The following is a 13,678-nucleotide window of genomic DNA, read 5'->3' as shown; positions in this document are numbered from 1 at the left end:
CATCTGGTTTCTTTTATTTAGGAGAAAGTGTTTAAGAAGAACCTGATTCTTTGTTGTTGTTGTTGTTTTTATATATCTACATCAGGGTGTCCAACTCATTTTCAATATCAAGGTTGTGAATTTTCTCAAAGGGTTGGTTGTGTCCGAATGTAATGATAAAACCCATTAACAAACAGTTAAATAAAAATGTCTGCTTCCCATGAATTGTTCTTAAAATTAAATAATATTGAACATCTTTTGACATTGTTCAGTTAATGTTTGATAGAAAGCAGCCTACTGCTGTAAGGTTTCTGGTTGGCTTATAGTGTTGTAGTCAGGCCTACTTTTTCCCCACCACTGTCCAGGTTTCTTCATGTTGTTCAGGTTTGGCCTTTAGGACGATTTGTTTCCGCCTGACTTTACCCCACTCTACCTCAGTACACAGCTAAAGGTCAGCTCAATGATAAGCATGCAGCTCACAGAACAGGAAGCAGTTAACTTTAATCTCTGGAACAGTCTCTTCTCGATATTTGAAAAGCTTTCCTTAGTTTTTGGAAGGCTTTTCTTCTTCACCTCAGTCTTTACTGTCACCGAGTTTTCGAGGGTTTTGTACGCAGCGGCGTATTCTGGTTTTGATAAAACAGGGTGTCATAATTATTAGAAATCCTGTCAATATTGAAAGTTTGATAAAAAAAAAATCTAAAAGTTTAATGTGAAAAGTAGTTGGGTGGTGGAGCTAGTCGTAGCCCCGGCATGGTGGATGGATTGTTCACTGCAGTCCCTCTACTGAACACAGGGTGGTGCTGATGAGGAAATAATACAGCTACTCGGCGGGAATAGCTGTAGAAGCAGAGACAATGGGAAGAATACACTTTGCACAAAAATCTATGCTTCACATAGATTTCGCAGCAGTTTTAATAAAACTACAATACGTCAACACACCTGAGCACAGTTTTACCAAAACCCTCCAGGTTGTAGCATTTTGCATTTCATTAAAGTTTCCATTCAAAAAACTGTATTTAATCTTGAAATCTTTCAGAATAGTGAAATGCTTGGTTTATCGCCATGGCTTTGGCTTTTAATAGAAAATCAAGGCAGCCATGTTGGAGAGAAACCAGGCATGCTAGCTGTGTGGCTCAGATGATCCATAACCAACATGAGTTGTGAAACAAGCATTTCTAGTAACTTTTATGATATCTTACTTACAACAAAAATTCCCCTGTGTTTGCCAGGTAAAGGAATGACTCTGTAGTCGGTGCTACAGTGAGCGCAGGGCACAGGATTAAATCCAGAAAATCCAATCAAAGTCCCTCCTGATTATCACACAGATCAACAAGATCCTATTTGGGCGATGTAGGTGAAGAGTTTAGAGGAAGAGGTTAGAGAAAGTGAGGTGGCAACAAAATCTATATAAAAAAAGAAAAAAGAACATGAAGGACAAAGTTATCACAGTTAAATTGGGATAACTTCCAGTCGGTTCTCATCTCACATTGCAGTCTTGTTTTCTGGAGCTGTAATAGATCCTGGGACGCTGTTTGCTTGTGGCCAAAATGGGTTTTTCTGTGTGTGGACATTGTGTGTAATACAGGGAAGCCCACAGGCTGTTTTCCTCTGGTTTGCTGTACAACACTGCATCTACAGTGAGTCCCATTAGCAGCTTGGGGCCCTGAGGGACTGCCGAAAAGGAAAAGGCTTCTTTCCTTTAATCACCAGACCTGTGGAGCTGCTGGCTGGTAGCGTCAACGACAGATGCAAACACACACACACTCTTTAGCATAAACATATACGGTACATACTATATTAATACACATACATAGAGCTGTGAAAATGCATGTGTGATTCACTTGATAGGTGTTTGTTTTATTTTTAGTTTTTTTTTTTCTTTTTCAGTTGATGTAATGTCCTGATTGCCCACAATAGGCTTGTATGTGATTCTAATAATTAAGAAAAAAATGTTACATAAAAATTTAAACCAGTAGTGTTATTGATTATAAGACTTACTATACTATAGGAATGTTAACCGTATTTATTGGTTATTTGGATTCAGATTCAAAGACTTCAGCAAAACTATAAGATAAACACCTGCTAAATTTAGTAGTAGTTTTCAAATGCCTGTTGTGCACACATTTTAAACTCATATTTAATGGTTAATTGGTCAGGCTATCTGCTCAGGTAGCCAGCCTTCAGTCGGTTGATCAACAGACATGCTACTTATAGCAAGCTAACAATATTTTGCTAGCTGTTTGGGAGAGAACTGCAGCTAGGGGAGGAAGCAGTGTTATTACTCAATTATCATATAGTCAATAAGAACCTTGGTCATGTTCACACTTTTTCTCGTATTTTATAAAAAGATACTTAAAACGATGGATGATCACCGGGGTGTATTAGCTCCAAGTTCCTATTAAAATTCATGTTTTAAATGGTTTTTACTACAGGGTAAGATAATTAAATCTATTATAAATAGTACAGTTTATAATAGCATTTCACTATTCTGTATGTACAGTACAGTTTATAATAGATAAACTGTACTGTACATACAAAAATGTACTATTAACTATTAATGATTTACTTGCAGAAAAAGAATGAAATTCAGTGTATTTAAATAATCTATTCTTGACACAATAATTGCGTCTCCAACGTTTTTTGATGCGCGTTTTGAAGTATCGTTTTGGGAAAGTGTTGGTGGAATTTATGTAATTGGAAATAACTTACTGAATTTTGCAAAAATTGTTATTGTGCTTGCTTAAGGTGTTTGTTTTTTTTTTTGGCTTTTCCGAAAAAGAGTTAATGCTCTACATGGGAGATGGAAACACGTTTGCCGAACATTTACCTCACATTACTGATCAGTCGAGTTTTTTCTGTCCTTTCTCTAACGTCCCTGCTATGATAAAACATTTTCAACCTTCCTGATAGCAACACATTCCTGAAAATTTCTCTCCATTTTTCTGAGATGTGTGGTCCATGCTAGCTTGCAAACTCTACTTCCTCTTTATTACAGCTGTGCGTAACGTCAACATTTGACGAAATTGGGCTCGATTCACTCAACCATTTGACGGAAACATAGCTAATATACTTTTTTCTCAATTTTTGTGACATTTTGCTCAAAATCCACACAACAGTTGAAAACAGGCTATGAGTTAATAGAGGTTGACTGATTGCAGTTTTCTGGCTGGTCGCCAATTACCGATCTTTGCAAAAGCTTAACCTGCCAATTCCCATTTTGGCCGATACCAATTTTTATGTCTGAAATGGTGCTCAATATAACAAGAAAGTTGTTGAGCTGGCAGCAGAGGTTCACTATTATTAATTGTAAACGTGCAGACATAACTTGGTGTGCCGGTTTGTCAGTCAGAGCAAAAGAGGACAGTGGTTGATTCTTAGACCTTTCCCAAGCTAGATAAGATTGGTGGATAACATCGGCTCCACATGTGAAAATGGGCCGATCTCCCAAAATTAAGGAAATCGGCACCGATAAATCTGCACCGATAATTGGTGCACCCTTACTAGTTAATAATCAAAAACTCAGAGATATTAGTGTTTGTGGTTGCTGATGAAACAGGACTCCCTTGCTTTCTCTCTCATGTTTCATTTTTATCATCTCTCCATTGCTGCTCTTTTGACAACCTGATGATAGCACAGCGTAATAGTATCAGGAATGGCACTGTGCAATCCTCTGTGGACGCTTTTACCCAAGAGCTAGTGCGAGTTCAGTTGAGTGTCTGTGTGTTGGTGGTTACGGTGTAGGAAGGTGCGTCAGAGGGCAAGCATTATCTAACAGTTATTGGTTTTTGTTTACTTCCTGTCTTAAACCTCCTGCAGATTATCGATTTACTGGAGGATGGTGTGTTTAAGTAAAGACGCTGCAAAGACTTTCACGCTTCACCGCGAGCTGCTGTTATTGAATCGAAGGTCAGAGTTTAGCGTTGTCACTTGCTCGAAGGCGAATAAAGAGCTAAAAGTAGCTGCCGAACATGCACAGGGCTCTTCCACGGAGCGCAAATAAACACTTTTACATGACATTTCACAATGCAGGGCCTTTCCAAGTAGCAGGGAGTTATCACCCAGCTGTCAGTAGCTCGAAATATCTGAGAGGAACTCTTAGGAATCTGCGCTGATGATGTTGAATGTTGCATGGATGGGTCTTAAACCGCCTTTCGCCAGGCTTCTTGTTCTCTCTGAGCATCTATCGTCTTCGCCTGACGGGTAAGCCAACGCGGTGTGCTTCCGTACCAGAAATCCCAAGGCATCTTGGGATAGCAAAGGAGGGAGGGGGGTAAGATTGGTAGAAAACCCATTTCTGAAGTGGATTTGTGCCCTTGTAATCCTGATTAATTTTGACCCGTTGTGCTCATTTTAAACAGAGCATTACAGTAAGCGTGAACACAGCAAGCTCCGGGGCGAAACTAGGAGCTTAGCGGCTTTGGGAGGCTTAGCTGCAGATGGCATTTTAAGCCGGACTTAATAAATTGTTTCCATTAAACTTACCGGCCCACACATACTGGATTAGGCCAGTGGAACAAAAGAAAGAGGAGAGTGTGCGGAGTCGGAGGCAGAGGGAAAAGGGAGCGCACACATCTGCCGCCGTTCGCGTCTGACACCGTTAGTGTTTCTCGGAGGCCAGATAAGAGGTGAAGTCGAGGTTAGCGTGGCGTTGAGGGAAATCGCAGCTTTTAAGAAAACATGACTTCAAACTTCACTCGCTCAGGATCTTGTGGCTCATTTGGGGACATCGAACAAATTAGCCTAATTGACATCAAAGTAAACAAACTGGGGGGTAAAAAAAAAAAGTGCATAAAACCATTTATCTTGGCGGTGGATTTAGGGCTAATCCCCTAACTCTTGTTTATATGTAAACACATTACCAGCACTGTAGCTTAAGGATTTAGTATCTGCCCGTATAGTTTTTTTTTTCATTATTATTATTATTTGGACCATTTCTTGCACAGATATCCAAATTATTTTGTGCCCAAATGATTTTTCTTTATGATAAAAACCCGTCCTCTCCTCCACTCTCAGCCCGCCTCCACTGTACCTCCATCCCCCCATCGGTTCATGGCTCGCTCCCTAAGCTCTCATTATGTGCTACACAGTCTAGGGTCCCTGTGTCGAATCGCTAATCAACCATCCTGTCTGTAGGCCTTTTCTCTCAATGGGCTCTGAGTGGCCTTTGTTCCACCGCCGCTGTTTGCCGCATGTCAATAAAAGGACCGGGGTCCCCTCCTCTGCTATTACTCCGACCGGGGCCGGCGGTGCGGGGGTCGCACTCAGATGTGGGAAGCCCGTGTTAAAACGAATCGCGGTATCGCCTGAGCGGCAGAGAAGGGAGGAAGGATGGTGATTGCCGAGGGTACGGTAAGGTCAGGGGTACAGGGAGGAGGGATTGAGGAGCAGCCCAGACGCATAACAGCAGACGGGGAGAACATGTTTGTATTCGGCTGAGCGGTTCTCCTCTGGCCGGGTCAGCATAATGTATCAGTAACCTCTGTGGCCGGCTCTGCCGCTCGTAACCTCTTGCCTATTAAATAATGAATGTACGCTCAGGCTGGCCCTCTGACCCACTAATCAGCTTCTCGACGCCGCTAAGTCAGGATCGAGTGCTGGTAGCCGTGAGAGGGCGGCTGGCTTTTAGACACACCCTGTAGCTGGAGATTGGACGTGACACTGGGAAAACATACAGGGCTTCATGCAGCTTGATTAGCATCACAGGTGTGAAATAAAACCTGATGAAAGTCAACTGAGTTTATGTTGGACAGAAACTAATTTGTAAGACCAATACTTTGTTCAACTACCTTTCCACAAGGCTCCAGATTTCAACATATGATGTCAATGTATGTTGAACATAATTTTGTTTTATGAGAGATAAGCTACCGAACAAAGTGACACTGATTTGATATTTGTGGCCAATGTATGATTTCAGGTCTTTTAGAGCTTTGACCTTCAAATACCGATTTTAGCTGGCTCTAATTCCTGTTTGAAAATTATAATTCAGAAGAACAAAAATGTTTTTTCACCTTTCTACTTTAAAGACTCACTATATACATTAAAGCAGAAACAGCTTTCCATTGAGTGCAAGAGAATAGCTGAAAAACTGGGTTTTGTTTATTTGAAGCAAAGTGATGTACTAAAATTAACTTTCTTAGAGTCTTATAATTGAAATTAGTGTTGCTAGGTCTGTTTTACAAACTGTAAACATTGGTTCATGTTAGTCTTCGGAAGAAGATGCATCTTACCATAAATCTTAAGATTCCCAAAAGGCTGCCAACATTTGCAAATTCAGAATGTTCCAAAAGCCTGACCTGCCGATTCCGATTTTCACCAATACCGATTTGTTTTGCCTGAAAAGTGATTCAGTTGGCACCAGTGGGGTGACTGTTAACACTGAACTTGTGGACGTTACCAGTCAGTCGGTACTCGCTCACATGGCGGAGCAAAATGGGACAGCGGCTGATTTTCAGACCTTTGTGAAGGTAGAGAAGATCGGTTTTTCGTAATCTCCCAAGATCAAGAAAATCTGGACAGATTTTTTCTTTTGTGCGCCCCCTAGCACAAATATTAACATCCTGTGGCAGGTGGCCCTAGCAAAACTGCAAAAGTACAAAATATCTACGGATCAAAATGACCGACACCTGTGGAAACTCTGTGTTGTAGTGAACAACCAACATTCCTCTGTAGAAAACGCAGCCTTCATTCTTTCTCAGTGTTGCTGAAAATGACTAACCTGAAGTCCTTCACCTGTCGTACCAACCTCCACTACACACAGTCTTCTAGTTAGACCAATCAAGGGAATTAGTTTTATTTACCTTTAGAGTAAACTCATCCAGTTTCTATCAGGAAAATTTCTTATCATTCTATGATATTGAATGATAAGAATTAAAGAAACACTAAGTTAAAAGGATACAGAATTGCTACAGAGGGCAAAAGGTTTGGTTAACTAAATATTCGGGAGGGATTTGGTGAACAAAAGCATAACTTCTTCTCCCTTAATCTTTAGGATATTAACTGTTCACAGCCACAAGACCGCTTGTGAGCGCAGGGATTTGTTTTTTGAAGAAAAAGCCCGATATCAAGCTCCCATTTATTGATAGCGCTAATGCTGTTTGTGCAGCCATCTCGTAGGAGAGATGAAAATAAATAGGGGGGAGCTCAGCTGAGATAAGACACGTGTTTAATTATTAATTGAGCCATTACTGACAGAGATTGGCTTTTTTGATTTAAAGCAGGAAGGTCTGCTTCAGGGACAGAAAAAGCAATTACAGGACTCCCAGCTCTTACTGCAGATGCCCATCATTCAGCATGCGCAACAAAAGGAGAAGGAGGAGAAGAAGAGGGAGACAAACGGCTCCAGCCCACATAAATTCTCTTCTGTCTTGTGACATTCTGTTGTCCAATAAATAATTTTCATTGTTCTTCAATATTTATAGCTTTTAAAATTAAAATGGTCTTGTCTTGTAGTATTTATGTAGTGTGGCAGATGGTTTAGGGGGATGAAGGCAGCCTGTGGCCTGGCATCCTAAAAAAAGAAAAAAAGCCGACTACACAGAGAATTGTTTTTGGTAAGATTCAGACGCTGATGTTGAGGCTTTTACACGCCGCCTGTTTTCAAAGGCTTGTTCGGCTTTTCGATGCGCCGCTATTATCTGGCTTGTAAAATCACTGCTGATATTTCACACTATTCCCCTGTGCCACTGCGCGGCTCCTTTAGTGCATTATTGTGTCCATTAGAAACATGCTTGGTATGTGCAAAGAGCCCAGGGTGCATCAAATATTAACTTACTCCCTTTAGAACATTTGTTCGCTACTGATTGAGTTTCATTGTTGAAACCAGAGCCCCGTTTGGTGATCAATGCGTTCCTCTCCTCTCTCTCGCGGATGTTCGTCGTTACGAGTCGGGACGCTCGGCTTCTGCTGTCAGTCAGCAGAGGGGCTGGCAGCAGCGGTGGCTGAAAGCCGGAGTCTTTTTTTTTTTGCTCACTTTTCAAGCATGTCCCTTCGAATTAAGAGTTTGCGCTTTATCCTTTCCATTTTTGATATTATTGTCCCTCGATTCGTTAGACTGATGCTTAGTAGAAACATATGTTGTTTTTGGTAAAGAATGGTCCAACATCGCCTTTTCTTCAATTTGATCACTCGGCTTGGCTGAATGTTTTGTTTTGTCAACGGTTTTCACTTCACAACTCTGAGACACTGTGTACACAAATGTACGTTGCTGCTACTGAATTTACTGCTTAGTGCTACTTACTCAAAATGCTATTCAAATGTTGTAGGCCTCCCTAAGCCTACAGCAGGAAAATGTTGTAATTGTATCTGTTGGTTGTACCGTTAGGGAGTACAGATAAAAACTAGCCTTTATGTCTAACTCTGGCATATTACATGATTTGCATTGTCCCTTTTGAAATAAGTAAACAACAACAACCACAATGAGCCAATGGGAGGATGGCATATTCTCATGCCACACTGTGCAGTTGTTCTGTCTGCACTGATCAAGAACCACCTCATCAGATGAAAGTTCAAATTAGTTACTGACTTATAATTAAGGGGTCATCTCTATAAATTTAAGGAGTAATGTCCAGATGTTCAGTTGATCTTTAGATATGGAAACAAAACAAGAAAAAAATTGTGACGTCACGTTAAAAGTTACATCTTGAAGCAGTTCAACGTTTTGAATGCTACGCCATCTATCATGCACTGCACAATAAATTTTACAAGCTCGCTTTCATTTTCTCTAGTTTGGAAAAAAGAAAAAGCTCTCCTGCTAAAATCAACTGCCTTTATAAGTGCATAGCCCCTCAAGCATTACCAGCTGCTGTAGTTCATGAACCAGCTTGCATTATCATCTCGCTGCATAACAGGCATTTGGTGAAATAAAATCTAGGTCTGTGTTTTGTTTTGTGTTTTTTTTTCTTATGAGGGAAGAAAATAAAATAACGGCTAACACTGGAGAACAGCAGCTTTCACCACATCTTCTGTCTAATCTTAATCCTCTTCCTCCTCCAATGAAACCACAGGCAGCTACATTGTGGAAGGCTTTCTCATTGTTTACTTATGAGAATACACAACCGGCATCTTATCACTGCTGTCAGGCCTGAAATGTAAAGTGTGACGCCTGTGATCACTTGCAGGTTTTTCACGCTTTTAATCTTTTATTCCCAGCTTTAGTCTGTCTGCCAGCAAGACTGTTTTTCTTCCCCGCCCTGGATTTGTTTGAAGATCCCAGCTCCTTGCTCTGTGCGTTTTAAGCTCATTTATGTCGAGAGGTTCACAGCCAACGTTGTTTGCAGATGAAGCCGCAACGCTCATTGACAAAGCCAGATGGTAGGTGATTGTAGCCAAACACAGTGCTTGGATAATGGACAAATGTTGGCTGGGGGACAGTCGTCAGCCTAGATGGATATTACAAGCGCGCTTGTAATGGATTGGACATTTAGGGAAGCAGTTTAGAGAGGCTTATAAAAGACTGAAAAGACGTCGCCAGGAACAGAGCGGGTATGAAATGCTTTGAATTCCATGACAGACGAGGACATCCAAACATCAGAAGAATGCGCCAGAGTTTCCACGGCAGGAAGGAGACCAATTTTTGTAAACACGGTCCAACAGAAAACAGATTCGTCAGACTCCCAGCTGAAGAGTACGGCATGCGTGATCATATCCTCCAGGTCACAGTTCAGTATTTCTCATCCCACGATATAACCTCAGGTTTGACAGATGAGCGGCTTTGAAAAGTTTCACTTTTGAGACCCGGCTATCCGTCTCGAACACATGGTGAAAGACGTAATCTGACACAATCCTAAGAAAGGGCTTGTGTTTGGTTAAGTGTTTCACCTGGAGTGAGCGCCATTAATCCTTCCAGTGCTCAGAACAAAGGGAATAATTCATCCAGACACAGATGTCTGTGATTTTGGCCGTATCAGCGGCGGTTAGGAAACAGAACATGCACACTGTGGTCTTCTCCAATATTGAAGCGGTCATCTGTTTGGCTGTTGTTTTTGGCTACCAGCGAACTCCCTGCCCTGGGCCCTGGTGCTGGGGCCCCTAATGGCCTTTGACTGACAGTAATACCTCATTCAACAGAGCCCTGGCTCCAGCCTCTGCGGCTGCTAGGTTGAAGCTGCTGTGTTGAGGGGTGAGCAGCAGGCCTGTGATTTCACTGCTGTTTGCTTTGGAATGAGATTGTTCCAATGTCACACAGCCCAGCAAGAAGAGAGAAGAAAAAAAAAAGTGTTCGGAGCACAAACAACAGTCTGAGGGCAGGGTAGGGTTGTTAAAAACTATTGTTGAAGTTTGCTCACAGCAGCTTGTTCTGACTGATCTAACAGTGAAATGTAATATTCAGAATGAATATTCAAATATTTTACATTCATAAATATAAAAGGTTTAGAATTTTAACGTGCACTAATCAGAACGGTCTGTTTCTAATCTTTGTTTTTTGAAAGCTTCAGCCTTACTATTCAGGTTTTTGTATTAAACTTCAACAAAAGAAGATGTAAGGATGGAATTTAAATAGTTTTTTTCACCAAACCTTCTAGTCATGACTGGGCACTGATTATTTATATTAGAAGACAAGGCAATATCACACTGCGCTGTGAGAGAGCAGTTGCTTTTTAAAATAAAACATAAGGATTATTGAGTTATCATTTTAAACCAGCTTTAGTGTCTAATGTCCAATACAAGTAGTTAGCTTGTATATGTCCTATATTAACGGCCACAAGCTTGTAAATATGTATGTATAAAGCACAAGCCTTGCTATATACAAACAAGTTACAGCAGTAGCTAAGCAATATCGCTAACTTGTATTGTTAGGAAGCTTATACAGTTTGCCTGCTAACTGTACAAGCTAATTTGTATGGTTAGCTTTTATAGGTCCTATAAAAGCAATTTAAAAACAAACTATGCAAGCATAGTATTGGACATACAAGCTAACTTGTACTTGTTAGCTTACGTAGTTAGCCAATGCTTTCCTATGCAATTTGACTCAATTCTCATCTCCATTCACATCTCTGTCCTGGATTTATCCCATTTAGGTGAATTTCAACCGGACCAATCAGCAAACAGAAGGAGAAATTGTGAACGATGGCATTGATTTTCTGTGACGTTTTAGAATTGTAGTCTGTCTGTATAGTTTTGTACTTTGGTTTTGTCTGCTGCCATTACCATTCAGTCTGTGTTGGACACACATACTAATATCCAAGTTGGAGCAAGAGGAATTATTGCTATCAAAGATAGTGGTGACCTTACTCTCCACAGGGTTCTTTACAGTGTACGCAATTTCTGATAAGCTTCATCGAACTGTGACATTACATGCTTCATAAATGTTAGCAATTTGCTCAAATCAGATCCAGTTGTTTAAAACTTCAACAGAGTCCATGAAGTAACCGTTTCTCAATAGCTGAGGGTCCATACCGTCTAAGGCTGGTTTTTTAGCCAGGCTATGTTAGTTAGCAGCTCTAGCATTACAAAGCAGCAGTGATGAATGTAGACCATTAAGTAGAGAACATAAATCCCTAAAGTAACTCTGAGATTTCCAAAGCGCTGCCAGCATTTCCTGCATGTTCCATCCTCTCTCTCGCTCTGAATGAAGCGCCTGTCTAAGAAAGTAAGGTTTCCTTTTAAATAGCTCCTTGCATCTCTGTGCTTCCTCTGACTTCATTTTGAGCATCTCACTTTTGCTAAAAATATATACATAACTTTCAATTTCCCTTCTAAATTTTTTATTCACTTTCTTGTTTTTTAAGTTATTCCAACACCGTGACAAATTGCCACATTTTTTGAAGAAAAACAGAAATCAATGAGCAGCTATTGGTAGCGCTAATGATACATTTATTGACCCGTCAACCGTTATGTCTGGGGCAAGTACTAAAGTGCTCGGGGCATCTGACGTGCTGTATTAGCAGCACCCAATCCTGGCAGCAGGTGCCTGTGTAGCTCAGCTATGGCGGACATGTTTTTCAGGCGCGATGAGCCATATGGGTCTTGCTACTGTATAGTGCTTCAAACCCTCTCTCAAGTGTGACACTCCCAACACTTAGCTCCGAGCTGCTCGCTTTAATGTAAGAACTGGCTGCTAAAAGGAGGGAGGAGGCCATAAAATCTCCACGGTTTCATGTGGTTCAGAGGCTCTCTCTCTCTTTCTCTCTCTTTTCGTGGAAACAGTCGAACACATTGGACTGATTTTAAATTCCCTCTAACTACTTTAGCATTGTCATCACCCCTTGCAGTCTGAAATGTTTTGAGCTGTACAGAGAAATTGTGTTTACTTTACACTGTTTGATTTTTCTTTTGTGCCACCCAGGCTTGTTTGTCACTTTTTTCGGAAGAGGGGGAGAAGGAGGGCTCTTGTTGTTTGCTTTTTTTTTTTTTTTCCCCCGGTGTAGTCTGTTTCATCTTGCTAGCGATTTGTATCGTTACAGAGTCCAATCTTGCTCAGTGTACACCCCCACACCTCCTCCGTCCTTACACACATACTCACATTCACACATTTCCCCAAACTGTCATGCAGCTTTCACACTCCAAACAAATCTTTTCTTCTCTTGTAGCGCTTGGAACGCAATAGTGAAATGTGGCAGCTCTGCAGATGTGAAGGCTGTTGTTAATGTCCCCTGTCCATCGTGCCTCAAGAAAACCAGACTCAGAGTACATCAGAGACCTCTGTGTGTGTGTGCGCGTGCGTGCGTGTGTGTGTGGTAGGAGCAGCCACACGGGTCAGGACTCAGGCCTTGTCTCCATTAGTTTATTTAACACAAATCTTTAGCCGGCCCTCTCCTTATTCCTCTGCAATCCTCCCACCCACGTCTGGGTCACTTTACTTCTTTTTTCAGTCTCTCTCTCTCTCTCTCTGTCTCTCATTTAGAATGATGAATGAGTTTCAGTGAAGGACAGCACGTTTGCAAATCCGATACCTCCAGTTGTCACCCTTCCTGCGGTGCTGAGGTTAACTGCAGCAGGGAGACGAAAGGCGTTGGAGTGTTTTCTAAGTTCTTTTTTTCAAACTGCTTCAGTGCAGTCCTCTTAAGTGTGTCATCAGCTCTGAGATGTTAGTTTTCAACACCCCTCGCCCACCCTTCCCCCAAATGGAAAGGAAAAAAAAGAAAACACAGACTTTAGGAACATTTCCTAAAAAACTTCCCTTTCAAGTACGCCGAGCTCTGATGGCTGATGGGAGAAAAAAACAACAACTTGTAGTTCATAAATAATTTTGGCATGAAGGGGAAATGATGGTAGATCTGGTCTCGTCATCAACAGCTGCTGGAAGCCTAATTAAAGCCCAGAAGCGGCTCTGCAGCAGGATCCTTGTTTGCATTATTAGGTACATACTGCACTAATGTTTTCACTTTCTCCTTTCTGATGTGTGAAACTTATGTTGAAATCTCCTGAGACACAGAGGGACTCTAGCTTTTGAGCAGTAGTCTGCTGAGATGTTACAGATAATTTCAGTCACATGAGCGTTTATTTTCTATTGAAAGAACTTGATTATTCAGAAATAATCAAGTCTTAGGTTGAGGACATGCTAGTTATGCATTTTTTTTCATGTTGCAAAGTACTTAGTTGCTGTGATGAACTTTGGTTTTACAATAGACACTGGATATTGTTGTGAAAGTAGCTTTTTTTCATCTGAGACAACTGGCTAAAATAATAAAATATCCTGTCGAGATGGAGTTAATGCAGAAATTCATGTCCTTATTACAGTTGAGGACTGTTGAGAACA

At 41.1% G+C, this 13,678-nt stretch overlaps 2 protein-coding genes across 8 annotated transcripts in view; one reads left to right on the top strand and one right to left on the bottom strand.

Moving 5' to 3' along the window:
* The window catches only part of galnt9 (polypeptide N-acetylgalactosaminyltransferase 9), a 1,026,805-nt gene that overhangs the window by 584,101 nt on the left and 429,026 nt on the right, over positions 1-13,678 (bottom strand). The gene's annotated exons all lie outside the window — the stretch shown is intronic.
* Positions 1-13,678, top strand: part of fbrsl1 (fibrosin-like 1) — a 353,282-nt gene that overhangs the window by 306,846 nt on the left and 32,758 nt on the right. The window lies entirely within an intron of this gene.

The sequence above is a fragment of the Poecilia reticulata genome, linkage group LG9 (genome assembly GCF_000633615.1).
Source record: "Poecilia reticulata strain Guanapo linkage group LG9, Guppy_female_1.0+MT, whole genome shotgun sequence".
NCBI lineage: Eukaryota > Metazoa > Chordata > Actinopteri > Cyprinodontiformes > Poeciliidae > Poecilia > Poecilia reticulata.
Note: the sequence above shows the minus strand (reverse complement) of the source record. Positions and strands in the feature narration are given on the sequence as shown.